The following is a 12,490-nucleotide window of genomic DNA, read 5'->3' as shown; positions in this document are numbered from 1 at the left end:
ACCATGCCGTTTTCGACAAAGGAGAAGAATTGTTCCTCGGAACATGCGATAAAAGAGGTGTCGGAGGCGTCGGTGTCCTTGTCAACACAAACTTGGCCAAGAGCATTGATTCATTCGAATGCCTAACAACCCGAATCGGACGTTTACATTTGAATAGATGTGGCTCACTGCCTGCAGTTACTATCTTCGTTGTCTATGCACCAACATCTCATTATGATGAAAGAGAAATTGAGAAGTTCTACATGGAGCTGGAGAAGTTCTATAAAGAAGACCACACCTTCTACAAGATCATCATGGGTGATTTTAATGCTAAGAAAGGACCGAGAAGATCAGCTGAAGAACTTCACATCGGGACCCATGGCCTAGAATGGAACGAACAGGGTGAGAGACTGTCTGAGTTCATTATGTCGACCAGGACCATCCATGGTAACTCACAGTTCCAGAAGGCAGAATCTAAACGATGGACATGGGAGTCTCCCGGTGGACGATTCCACAACGAACTAGACCACATCATATTCAATTGAAGGTTTTGCCTGACCGATGTCGCTGTTGTCCCAAAATTTCGAACGGGATCGGACCACCGTCTCCGTCATGCAAAATTCTACTTCACAGAGCAGGGAGAAAGGGCTGCAAAGTTCAAAAAGAGAACTCCCAGAACGACCACCAACTGGGAACTCTTTGGCACTATTGAGGCAACATGGGACGATGCCATTGTTGACAACATTGACGAGGAATACGATCGACTGGTTCAGCACCTCCATGAATGTGCGAGGAACGCCAAGTGAGAGATAGCCACAATAAAACGCCTATCTTCGAAAACTCTTGAGCTAATTCGCCAGCGTGGTTTGGCACATGCCTCAGGCAACCGCAAGCTAACGTCCGAGCTTGCAAAGCAGTGCAGAGATGCGATCAAGGAAGACCTCAAAGAGAGAAGAGCAGAAGTACTGGTAGATGTCGCAGAAGCTGGGAAAAGTATTCGTTACACCCACCTGTCCTTTGCCAACTACAAGACCAAGATGACTGCCCTCCGACGTCCTGATGGATCTACCACATCCGCCAGAACGGCATTGGAAAAGATTATCATGACTTCTACTCAAATCTCTTTGATAGCCATATCCACTTTCCGACATACCAAATTCCACAGGATGGATATGTTGTTCCCAAAGTTCTCCCTTCCGAAATCCAACATGCCATTTCATCGGTAAAGAAATAAACAGCACCTGGCCCAGACAAGGTCAGACCTGAACACCTGAAGAACCTGCCATCAGTACTCATCAATACACTGGCTCGGCTCTTCACTTGCTACCTGTCTGAATGCAAGGTTCCATCCCAATGGAAAACCAGCAAGACCGTACTACTATTCAAGAAGGGAGACATCCATGACATTGTCAACTATCGCCCTATCTGCCTATTGTCTGTCATCTACAAGTTGTTCACTCGAGTCATCCTAAATAGGATTGGCAGAACACTAGATGAAGGACAGCATGCGAACAAGCCGGGTTCCGCAAAGGATTCAGCACCATCGACCATAAAGGTAAAAGGTAAAGACCCTCCCGTTAATCGTCGATTTGCTCGAGCGGGCCCAGTAATGTCTCCATTGGAGACTTTGTTGTTACTGTGTTTGGCATATCGAATACTCTCGGTAGCTTGCCGTGCTCTCCGAGAGGGGCAGAGGAATCGAACTTGGGTCGGCCATGTTGGCCGCTTGGAAAGCGAACGCCCTACCACTGTGCTATCGCTCCTCAACCCAATAACCAAACTCATTGAGGTTTCTCAGGAGTTCAAGATGCCGCTCTGTTTAATGTTCATTGATTTAAAGAAGGCCTTTGATTCTGTTGAGATGGAAGCGGTCATTGAAGCCCTAGCCAATCAGGGCATTCAAGCCCAATACATCAAGATCCTCCGTGAGCTGTATTGCGGATTCACTACCAGGATCTCACTATTCTACAAAGAAGTGATCGTTGATGTCAAGAGAGGGGTTCGGCAGGGTGATACCATTTCACCGAAACTCTTCAGTGCCACACTCAAGAACATCATGCGACGACTGGAATGGGAAGGAATGGGAGTGAAGATAGGTGGTCAGCAACTACACTGCCTCCACTTTGCTGATGACATTGTTTTAATAACACCAAACATCAGCCAAGCGGCACAAATGCTGGCCGACTTTGAACGTGAGTGTAGAAAGGTAGGACTACAGCTGTATCTTATGAAGACAATGTTTATGAGAAACAGCCTCGTTCCTCATGCCCCATTCGCTCTCAACAGAATGACCATCTCCGAATGCAACAGCTATGTGTACCTAGGTCGAGAAGTCCACATGACAAATGACCTGGCACCCGAGCTGCGCAGGAGGAAGAGAGCGGCTTGGAACACCTTCAAGAACGTCGAAGAAATAGCTAAGAGGACGAAGAACCTCCGGCTCTGGGCACATCTCTTTGATTCCACTGTTCTTCCTGCATTAACATATGCCTCAGAGACCTGGGCCCTACGCAAACAGGATGAGAACGCTATTCAGGTCTCCCAAAGAAGAATAGAAAGAGCTATGCTTGGAATATCACGTTTCACTCAAGTGAGAGAATGAATCCGGAGTTCCAACATCCGTGGACGATCAAGAATCAGGGACGCTGTCTCATTTACCAAGGTGTCAAAAATCAGATGGGCTGGTCACGTAATGAGATTTAAACATGACTGCTGGACTAGAGCTGTTACTGACTGGATTCCATGGGATGTCAAAAGACTGCGTGGCCGCCCACCTACCAGATGGTCAGACTTCTTCGTGAAGATCATGAACGATCGGTTTGAGGCTCTTCATGTTTCCAGAGCGAACAGATGCCATTGGGCTACACTAGCACACGACAGGGACAAATGGAGACGTTACTGGCGCCCGCTCGAGCAAATAAACGACTAATGGGAAGTTAAGTGATTAAGTGACGTAGCAAAAAATTCACAAGAATATAATGTAGCTTTCACAATATTCAGCAAAACAAAGCATTTGCTTTGCTAAGAGTCTTCCTCACTACTGACACAGGAGCTTAAACTTGTCATTCCTTTTGCATAAACTATGTGTCCATTAAGAAAATGATGAGCTAATAGGAAATGCTACATGGAAAAAAAATATGCTAGTTAAGAGATTATTAAAGGAGATGAGTGGGTTTGTTTTATGGGAGACCAGGAGCTTGGGAAGACTTTTAAATTTTGATATATCTGTGGGTCTGATTAACCTCATCTGCAAATAAAAGAACTAGAATAGAGGTTAGTTGACAACCATGAAAATGTAATCTTGGAAACATACTGAAGGCAGGCAGTGAATTTGACAGATGATTTCTGTGGAATGTGTTTCTCATTAGTAAAGCCCATGCAATTCTGGGGAATATAGAATAAAGCACTTGAATAAAACCTAAGTTCGGTCCTATAGCAAAAGATAAATTATTATTCCTTCTCATCTTTCCAGTAGATGAAAATTAGTTTTGACTTTATACCGACATCTTGAAATTGTATTATAAGGAAGTTTTAAATTAGTACTGAAAAACATATGTGTAATATTTCATTACTTATCCTGGTTTTTATAAATATTCTTCTCATTCTACATTAATAAAATATGAATGAAAGATTAATGCCTTATATAGAATATCTTTCTACAAATGATAAGAATCACTACACTCACAAAAATCTACACTAAAAATTTAAAAGTTTACACAAATAAATAGTGGTATGTTCTTGTAAACAATATACTGAAACAATATACTAGTGAAGATAATATCAACAAAGTGAAAAAGTGAATATAAAATTATGTAAGTCAAAAATATTTTACTAATACTTACAGATAATTTTTCCCAAGTTGTTTCTTAGTTTGTATTCTCTGATCACAATTATAAGATTTTTTTGTAAATAAATTCCGTTATTATCATCAGATTTAAGGTCACTTTAGTGATTGGAAGTGAGTCTTTCAAAGTGAAGGCAATTTGATAGCACAACATTTTACTTTCATGAATGTGATGATTTAGTTCTTTAACCTCTACTTGCTAAAGCATGATATATAGTAGGACATTTCACTTCTGATATATGCATGTGAAACTCTGACAAGAATTAAATGCAGTGCAGATTTAAACTGCTAGCATTCTCACTCTTCTTGAATAATTGCTAAAGTTTCTTTGAAGTACCTTATAGAAATGTGAAAGAAAAAGAAGGAAAGGGAAATAAAAATACAGAGAGAAGGAAAGAAAGAGAATGGAAGAGAAAAATGGAAAAAAATCATCCATCTGCTTATTTTTCTTTCTGCACAAATGGCACCCCCTAACAAAAAAAATTGAGAGACAGTTAAAATAAACATGGACAGCTGTTTTAGACATTGTAATGTGTGTAAGTTTGAAAGACATATCATGGAAAAAAAAAGGTATTCATGCTGAAATGTCAATTTTATAGCTCTAAGAGAGAGGTCCTAAGGTTTAGAAGTTAAAAGTAAGTTAACTCCTCGCTTATTCGAACATTAAACTGTCAGCATGGAAGTAAGTCTGAAACTTATGATGGTCTGAAAATGTGGTGTTAAATGAAGTCTGAAGACCTATTAACCTGCTGAGATGTACACCAGGAACTATTACATTCTGATGTTCAGCATGTATTCAAGTTCCTTATAGGACTGTACAAGATATTAAGAGGTGAAAAATGAAGCCAAAAAGTATCTCTTTTTTTCAAAATGCGATGATAATGTTAGCTATTTTCAGTATTAATTTAGGAATGGCATGGATATATGAAATGGAAACTACTTGCTTGAAAATTATTTTTTCAATGTTTTTATAACAGTACCACTAAAATGAACAATTTTTTAACAACTGAACAAAAATAAATTTTCCTTTGTTTTAGAGCTCATTCGGATTGAGGGGAAACAACATTTTAAAATACATTACCATATTGATAGTAACAACTTTCAAGGATCATTTTGACAAATTGTTCCAATATATTTTAAAGATCAAGTAACTCAAAGTGTTTAAATATATTGAATATAAAATAAAAATTATAAATTACTTATTTAAACACTGTGATTATAAATAGAAATGTTTACATATTCAATATTGAGATACTTGCAAGCAAACTTTTTAAAAGCTTCATTAATAAATTATCAAATATTTAAAAATAACAAATCAATCAGAAGTATATATTGAAATATAAAAAAGACATATATCGACTAAGCCTAAATTCTGTAAATTGAAATGATATAATTCTATTTCTTTCTAACAAACATTTTTTATGAATTATTGTTTTCTTCTGTTTTTTAAATTTTAAATTTGAGTGAGAAAGATTTTAGCAATTTATCACACAAAATACTGGTAAAATATTTTTACGATCACACCAAAATATCTTATTCTACTTACCAGAGAGTTTTTATTTTCCTCCTAACTTCTGAGAGAACCTATAAGCATGGTAGTAGCTGCACATGGTAAAGTACACGAATAAATTACTTATTTCTCAGTGAGTTTATATTCAGCCTGTAGAAAAGAAATAATAGAAATAAAAAATGACAAAAATGTATAGTACAGAATTGCTATCTGAGTACCTGATACACCTAATACATCCTAGAAAACCTTAAAAGAAGATTAGTAGGTCACAATGATGTGACTTGAGTTAGACTTTGAAGAACAAGTAAGATTGAATGATTATCTACTGCAGGATACACCAGTAATTGGCCTTTAATTTAATCTGTTTCTAGAGATAAGAGATTACCACAAATACTGACTATTATAAAGAATCTCAGTGCATATCAGCTTTTGATCCTGTCAAAGCCTTTGTTCACTTGATAAGTGTTTAGATGTACTTTAGCAAGTTTAGAATACTGGCAAAACACACTATCGCTTTTATTACGGAAATGACTTTGTTACCATTCTCTCTTTCTCTATTGTTAGTCATTTTGTAGAATCAAAATGTGGTTTTATTTTCTTTAGTAAAATTTACTTTTGCAAAATGATTTGAATATTTGAAAAGATGAATATATTTACACAAAAAACGGTAGGGAAGATCAAGGTTAGAAAAATTAAGTGGAAAATAAAAGCATATGTTTTTATGCATACAAAAAAATTTCTTCTCTGAGGTTCATTACATTGTGTTCATCCCCTCTGACCCCAAGTCTGATTTCTCTTAAGTTTATGTTCTCTTTCAGGGAGCTGATAAATACTACTATTTTAGCAATAATTACTTTGATGTGATTTTTTTGTGAGGAGGGCTTGGGCTTCACCCAGCAGCTCTCTGGGCTTCCTCCTGGCTCTGTGCTCAAAGATCACTCCTGGAAGGCTGTGCGGGTCATATAAAATGCCTGGATCAAACCTCGTTTGGCCTTGTGCCAGGCAAAAGTCCTACTCACTGAAATATTTCTGTGGTCCCTGACATGAACATTTTTCTTTGTGGGGGGAAGGGGGACAGGGACTCAGCCAGTGGTGCTCACAGGTTCTCCTGTTTCTGCACTCAGGAATTCCTCCTGAAGGGCTCAGAAGGAATTCTGAGTGCCAAGGAATACTGAGTGCCAAGGATTGAACCAGTGTCTGCTACGTGAACGGCAAGCATTCTAACAACTGTACTACCTCTCCTCACCCTGACTTGAATTTTTCAGTACCCTCCCTTGATGCCTTAAAAGTAGATGAATTCAGGTGCAGTGAATACAAATGTTTCACTTTTACTTAACACAAAGATAGTAAAGATAGCTACTACTGTCATGTAAGAATGATACCAAACTTATAGAATCAGCTATCCCAATCTCTGTTCCTATGTGACATTAAATAAGTTATTCTCTTTCCTTTTTTAATAATAACTCATTATTTTCAACATTAACATGACATAATTTATTGAATTATACCAGAAGCACTGTTAGGATTAAACAAGATTATCCATGAGATGTACCAAACAATATTTGGCACACATAAAGCAAAAAATTAATGTTAACTTTGCTTAATGTTGTCATCACTGTAATAAAGTGACTAAGGTATCACTCCAAATGGCACACTGAAAAAGTTGTATTTTGTAGAATTCAAAGCATCTCATGATTCTGCTATAAAATAGTGGAAGAATTGTCAGTATTTGTCTCATTCCACTTATTCTTATTTGCAACCAGAATTTCTCTTTTTTCGTTTGGGGATCAGACCTAGACGGGTTTAGAATCTGCTCCCAGCTCTGTGCTAGGGGAGGTGATCCTGATTCCACTCAATATACACTATATGTGCCAGGGGTCAAACTGGGTTCAGCTGCATCCAAATTTTAAGTCTTAATCCCTGTACTATCTCTCTGGCTGACTCACAATTTTTAAAGTTTTTTTTCCCCTTGTTCTCCAGCAAAAGTGTTTAGTAGGTGTTGTCTTGGTCAAAGCAGTGTTTCCTGCAGAGAAGACAACTTGGACTGACCTTGACAGTTCAATGAGAAGACATTTAAAAAGTAGTAACAATCGGAACAAATAGATATACTAAATCTTTATTTTTTATTTTTTTTATTTTTATTTTTTTATTAGTGAAACACCATGAGGTACAGTTATAGACTCACAAATTTTTGTGCTTGGGTTTCAGTTATACAATGATCAAATACCCATCCCTCCACCAGTACCCATCCTCCACCACCACAGGTCCCAGCATCCCTCCCACCCCCCATCTCCCCATCCCACCCTGCCTCTGTGGCAGGGCATTCCCTTTTGTTCTCTCTCTCTCCTTTTGTGTCCTGTGGTTTGCAAGAGAGGCATTGAGTGGCAATCATGTTTGGTCTATAGTCTACTTTCAGCGTATATTAACATAAACACTTCCCCTTTTTTTTATTTAAACTTCCAGAACCTTCCATGCCACAGTTGATTTCCCATGGAATGCATTTTTTTCTTTTGTTAATTTGCCTGATATTAACTTGATTAATTGCGAACCAGGAAGTTCCTAGATGGGAAAGGAAAATCTCCTCTACAAACAAAAAACTTCACAAGAGTAGGAGATGTGATTTTTTTTTTTTGCTCTCATGAAAATTGGAGCATTTGTTATGATTTTATTACACAATAAATCTCGAAAAAGTGTAGCTCATCCTTTAGAAGCATTACCAATATTTGAGGTAATCAAAGTTATATATCTAAGTCCCTTCCAGTACTTGTTGAATCAAACTGTACACTTTAACAAGGTCTCCAGCTGATTCTGTATTGCTAAGCAGTCAGTGCTGTATAAGATACTCAACTAGATAGTACAGATAATTGATGGGAATGGCAAATTGATGATGGCAACGGCCGTGAATTCCATATTCAAATTTCCATATTCCTAATTGCTGACGACTTATCAAAATAATTCTCTCTATATTTGAATCCTTTAAAAATATTGATACATTCATACAATGAAATGTAGGCCAGAATATTTATTAACATGAAAGGTCAATTACAGCTCAGTTTTGTAATCCAGATAAATAAGATAGTATCAAAAGTTAGAGTCCAAAGATACAAATATGAAAGAAAATTAGCATGAATTAATAAAACAAATGAACATTTTAATTAGACAATTAGTAGATAATAAACAAGTCTATAAGTCAATGAAAGAGTTACAGAAACTATTATTTTGTGAAACTAATTTTTCATATGACATGAATTAAGAAAAGGAACTAGAGAAAAACCCAAGTTTTATAAAAGTTTTTATTACTATAACATGAAAATATTTTGAGGATAACGACTCCTGAGGTTTCTTTGTAACAATATTCTGTTCATGCAATTTTTTTTCTTTCCTAAAGTAAATTTACTTCAGGTAAATACTTTTCCTGCAGATACTTGAAGAAGATGCTTTCTCTATGGTCACAGGACACTTTTGTACACTAATACTTTCCAATGAAAATTCTGTTCAACCACTTTCATGACACCACACCACTCAATATCCAGAAATCAGCTTGATCTTTACTTAGTGATGTATAGCCAGACACTGATTTTAACTTTGCTTGGTTGTGTATTAAATTTACTCAGTTTCTTACTATATGAAATTTTATAAGAATTAAGCAAATAATGCTTTGAACATATTATCACATAGATAAAATATAGAAAAGACTCACAAAATACTAATGATTTTTAGTATTGCTTGCGTTATTTGGATCTGGTAGCAGTATGTTGAATTGGAATGCATGTCTAAATTTGATACCACAGCTTTTTCCAAAAAAAGGACAAGCTTCCCAAGGGAATAATTCAAATTCATATAAACTTCTAAATGTTCAATATGCCTCATTTTCCTGGATTATGCAAATTAAGCATTAATTGCCTCTTGCTTCTAATCAGAATTTTTAAACTATTTCTGTCTCTAGAATTTTCAATCATTTTCTTTAGTTTTTTTTCTTTTCTGGCTTGGGCCTGGAGCGATAGTATAGCGGGTAGGGCGTTTGCCTTGCATGCGGCCGACCCGGGTTCAATTCCCAGCATCCCATATGGTCCCCTGAGCACTGCCAGCAGTAATTCCTGAGTGCAGAGCCAGGAGTAACCCCTGAGCATACCCGGGTATGACCCAAAAAGAAAAAAAAAGTCTTTCCTGGCTTGACCATTAATTAAAAGTTATCATTGTATTAGTTATATTATATGCATGAATGTGAGCTTCAGTTTCTACTCTGCAACTCATTTTACCCACTCAACAAAATCCACCTGTGTGTTTGTGTGTATGTAAGTGCTAGCAATATCCTTCTCATCTGATTTCTACATGAAGATTTTTAAAAGATATTTTGGGCTGACCAGATTTTTCAGTAATGGCACACATTTCCTTGGGCTGGACATTAGTTTGAGTTTCTTTCCTAAATGAATTCAGAATCTATTGCCAAGATAACCGCTGTGCTAGTGAAGCTGAAAACTTACATGATTTAAAAGGGAATGGTTGATGATGCTTTCTGCAAATTTCAACAGGAGTTCAGCCAGATTTTGCCAGTGATAGAGTGCAGGGAAATGCCATCATAGTTGACTGTACTCAGCTTTCCAGCTTTTTTATGTGATAAAATACATTTTACAACACTGCTCCCAATCTGTCACAAAGCTCAAAAGTATTATGTGAATCTGATATTTCCTTAGTGTTCCAACTTTCATCTTAGCTTTTCACATATATGGAACAAAATCTTGCCAATGGAATAGTCTTTGCAAGTACAAAAATGGATAAGTACCTCTAGAGTTTATAGGTGTTAGAGCTCTATGTAATGTGTCAAATATCACAAGTAGGAAGTTTATACACCTGGATGGAGCTGATTTATGTCCTGTAGTTGCACAAAATCATAAATGTTGAGTTGAAACAAGTGTTAATATTTTGATATATTAATGTCCCATGACTTTCTCAGAAATCACTCAGATATTTAGGATCCATTCCTTTATTACTATTATTATTGTGGGGGGGAGGGTGCTTTGGGACCACACCTTATAGCTATGCTCAAAACTTACTCAGGAATCATTCCTGGCTGGATTTGGGGGACCTTATGAAGTTCTAGGGATTTAACCTAGGATTGCCACATGCAAAGCAAGTGTCCTGTCCACTGTACTTTGTCTTGGGTCACCAGGATCCACTTTGGTAAAACAAATGACAGTACAGAGGAGTACAAGAAAGAACTATTGAATAGGATATTTATTTAAGCCAAAATAATGGTGATTTGCCTATTTTATAAGAAGGAATTAGGAATTAAACCTGTATCAATGCTTGGTTTCATCTGTCTCCATGCACATATTTAAACATGTTATACATAGTGGGAGGAGTTTTTAAAATATACCTATCATGTTAATTTTCAGTTATCAATTATAAAATACAGAAGTTGAACTTTTTCAGATTATTAATATATATATGAATTATGTTGCATTAAAATGTCGATTGAAAATATGTGGCATTATTGCTATTTTCTCTTTCCACTCTTTTAAATGAATACTTGCATGCAACCCTTTTTAGCCAGAAAAAAAGAATAGAAGCATAGCATCTTTTTTAAAAAGTTAATTTCATTAAAGAACTTTGATTTATAAAGTTATTTATAGTTATGTTTAAGCTTACAATATTCTTTTTTTTTTTTTTGCTCTTTTGGGTCACACCTGGCGATGCTCAGGGATTAGTCCTGGCTCATGCACTCAGGAATTGCTCCTGGCGGTGCTCAGGGGACCATATGGGGTGCTGGGGATCGAACCTGTGTGGGTCATGTTGGCTGCGTGCAAGGCAAACACCCTACCTGCTGTGCTATCACTCCAGCCTCCTAGGCTTACAATATTCTAACACTAATCCCATCACCAGTGTCTACTTCCTGCGACTAGTGTCCTAATGCTCTTAACTGCTCCCCTCCTCCCACTCCCACCTTGCTGCCCGCCCCATGGTTGATATCTTCCAATTTAAACAGGTGGCAGTAAAATGCATAATTTCATCATTCCTTGCAACTAGCTATACTATAATATCTATATGTTTATATAGATAGATAGGTATATCTATCTGTCTTGTTGTTACTGTGTGTGGCATATTGAATACGTCATGGGTAGCTTGCCAGGTTTTGCCGTGTGGGCAAGATACTCTTGGTAGCTTGCCTGGCTCTCCGAGAGGGCAAAGGAATCAAACTCGGGTCAACCGTGTCGGCCTCGTGCAAGGCAAACTCCCTACCTGCTGTGCTGTGCTATGGCTCAGGTAAGGCATTTGCCTTGCACGCGGCTGATCTGGTAGGGCCAGGTTCGATTCCTCTGCCCCTCTCGAAGAGCCTGGCAAGCTACAAAGAGTATCTCGCCTGCACAGCAAAGCCTGGCAAGCTCCCCGTGATGTATTCGATATGCCAAACACAGCAACAACAAATCTCACAATGGAGACGTTACTGGGCCCTCTCAAGCAAATCGATGAACAACAGGAGGACAGTGCTACAGTGCTACATCTGTCTGTGTCACATCTTCATGATCCGTTAACGTATTATTGGACACTAAGGTTAATTCTATATCTTACCTACTCATTGTGTCTTTTACTACATTGTTTTATTTTGTTTAATATAAAAAAAAGTAATGTAGAGTTTATGCCTGCTTCAATCAGCTTGATCAGAAACCGAATAAATAGCACTACTCCTACATTTAATAATAAATAAATCTGGTTCTTAATGCCAGCAATGTTAAAATTTAAGCACTCTTTATGCAGGTTGTCTCCTTCAGAATTGTTTTTTAAAAAGCAAATAAAGTTTTCAAGATTTTTTTTTTTGTGTGTAGAAAATTTGAACCTATTTTATCCAATTTACTCTCACCTGTATTAAGTACCTTTAAATTGTCCCTCAGAGTCCTTGTCACTATATTCCTGAGTAGTGTAAACTGCTCTTCCCTTTCCCAATTACATCCTTCCCCAGCCTCCCTGGGTCTGAACTGGCCAAATATCCAGCATTCCTTGCAGTTAGGTGTATCAACATAAGTATTTATCACTGACATGAAGAATCGTAGTCAATTTTAACTTAAAGACAAGATTCATGTTCTGACTGAATGTCCTCATCTTCTGACTTGAGAACTTATAGAAGAAATACAGAATATACCATTAACCTCTGCCTAACT

The sequence above is a fragment of the Sorex fumeus genome, unplaced genomic scaffold, assembly GCF_029834395.1.
Source record: "Sorex fumeus unplaced genomic scaffold, SorFum_2.1 ptg000003l, whole genome shotgun sequence".
NCBI classification, from domain to species: Eukaryota; Metazoa; Chordata; class Mammalia; order Eulipotyphla; family Soricidae; genus Sorex; species Sorex fumeus.
The sequence above is the reverse complement of the archived record's forward strand: the minus strand, read 5'-3'. Positions refer to the sequence as shown.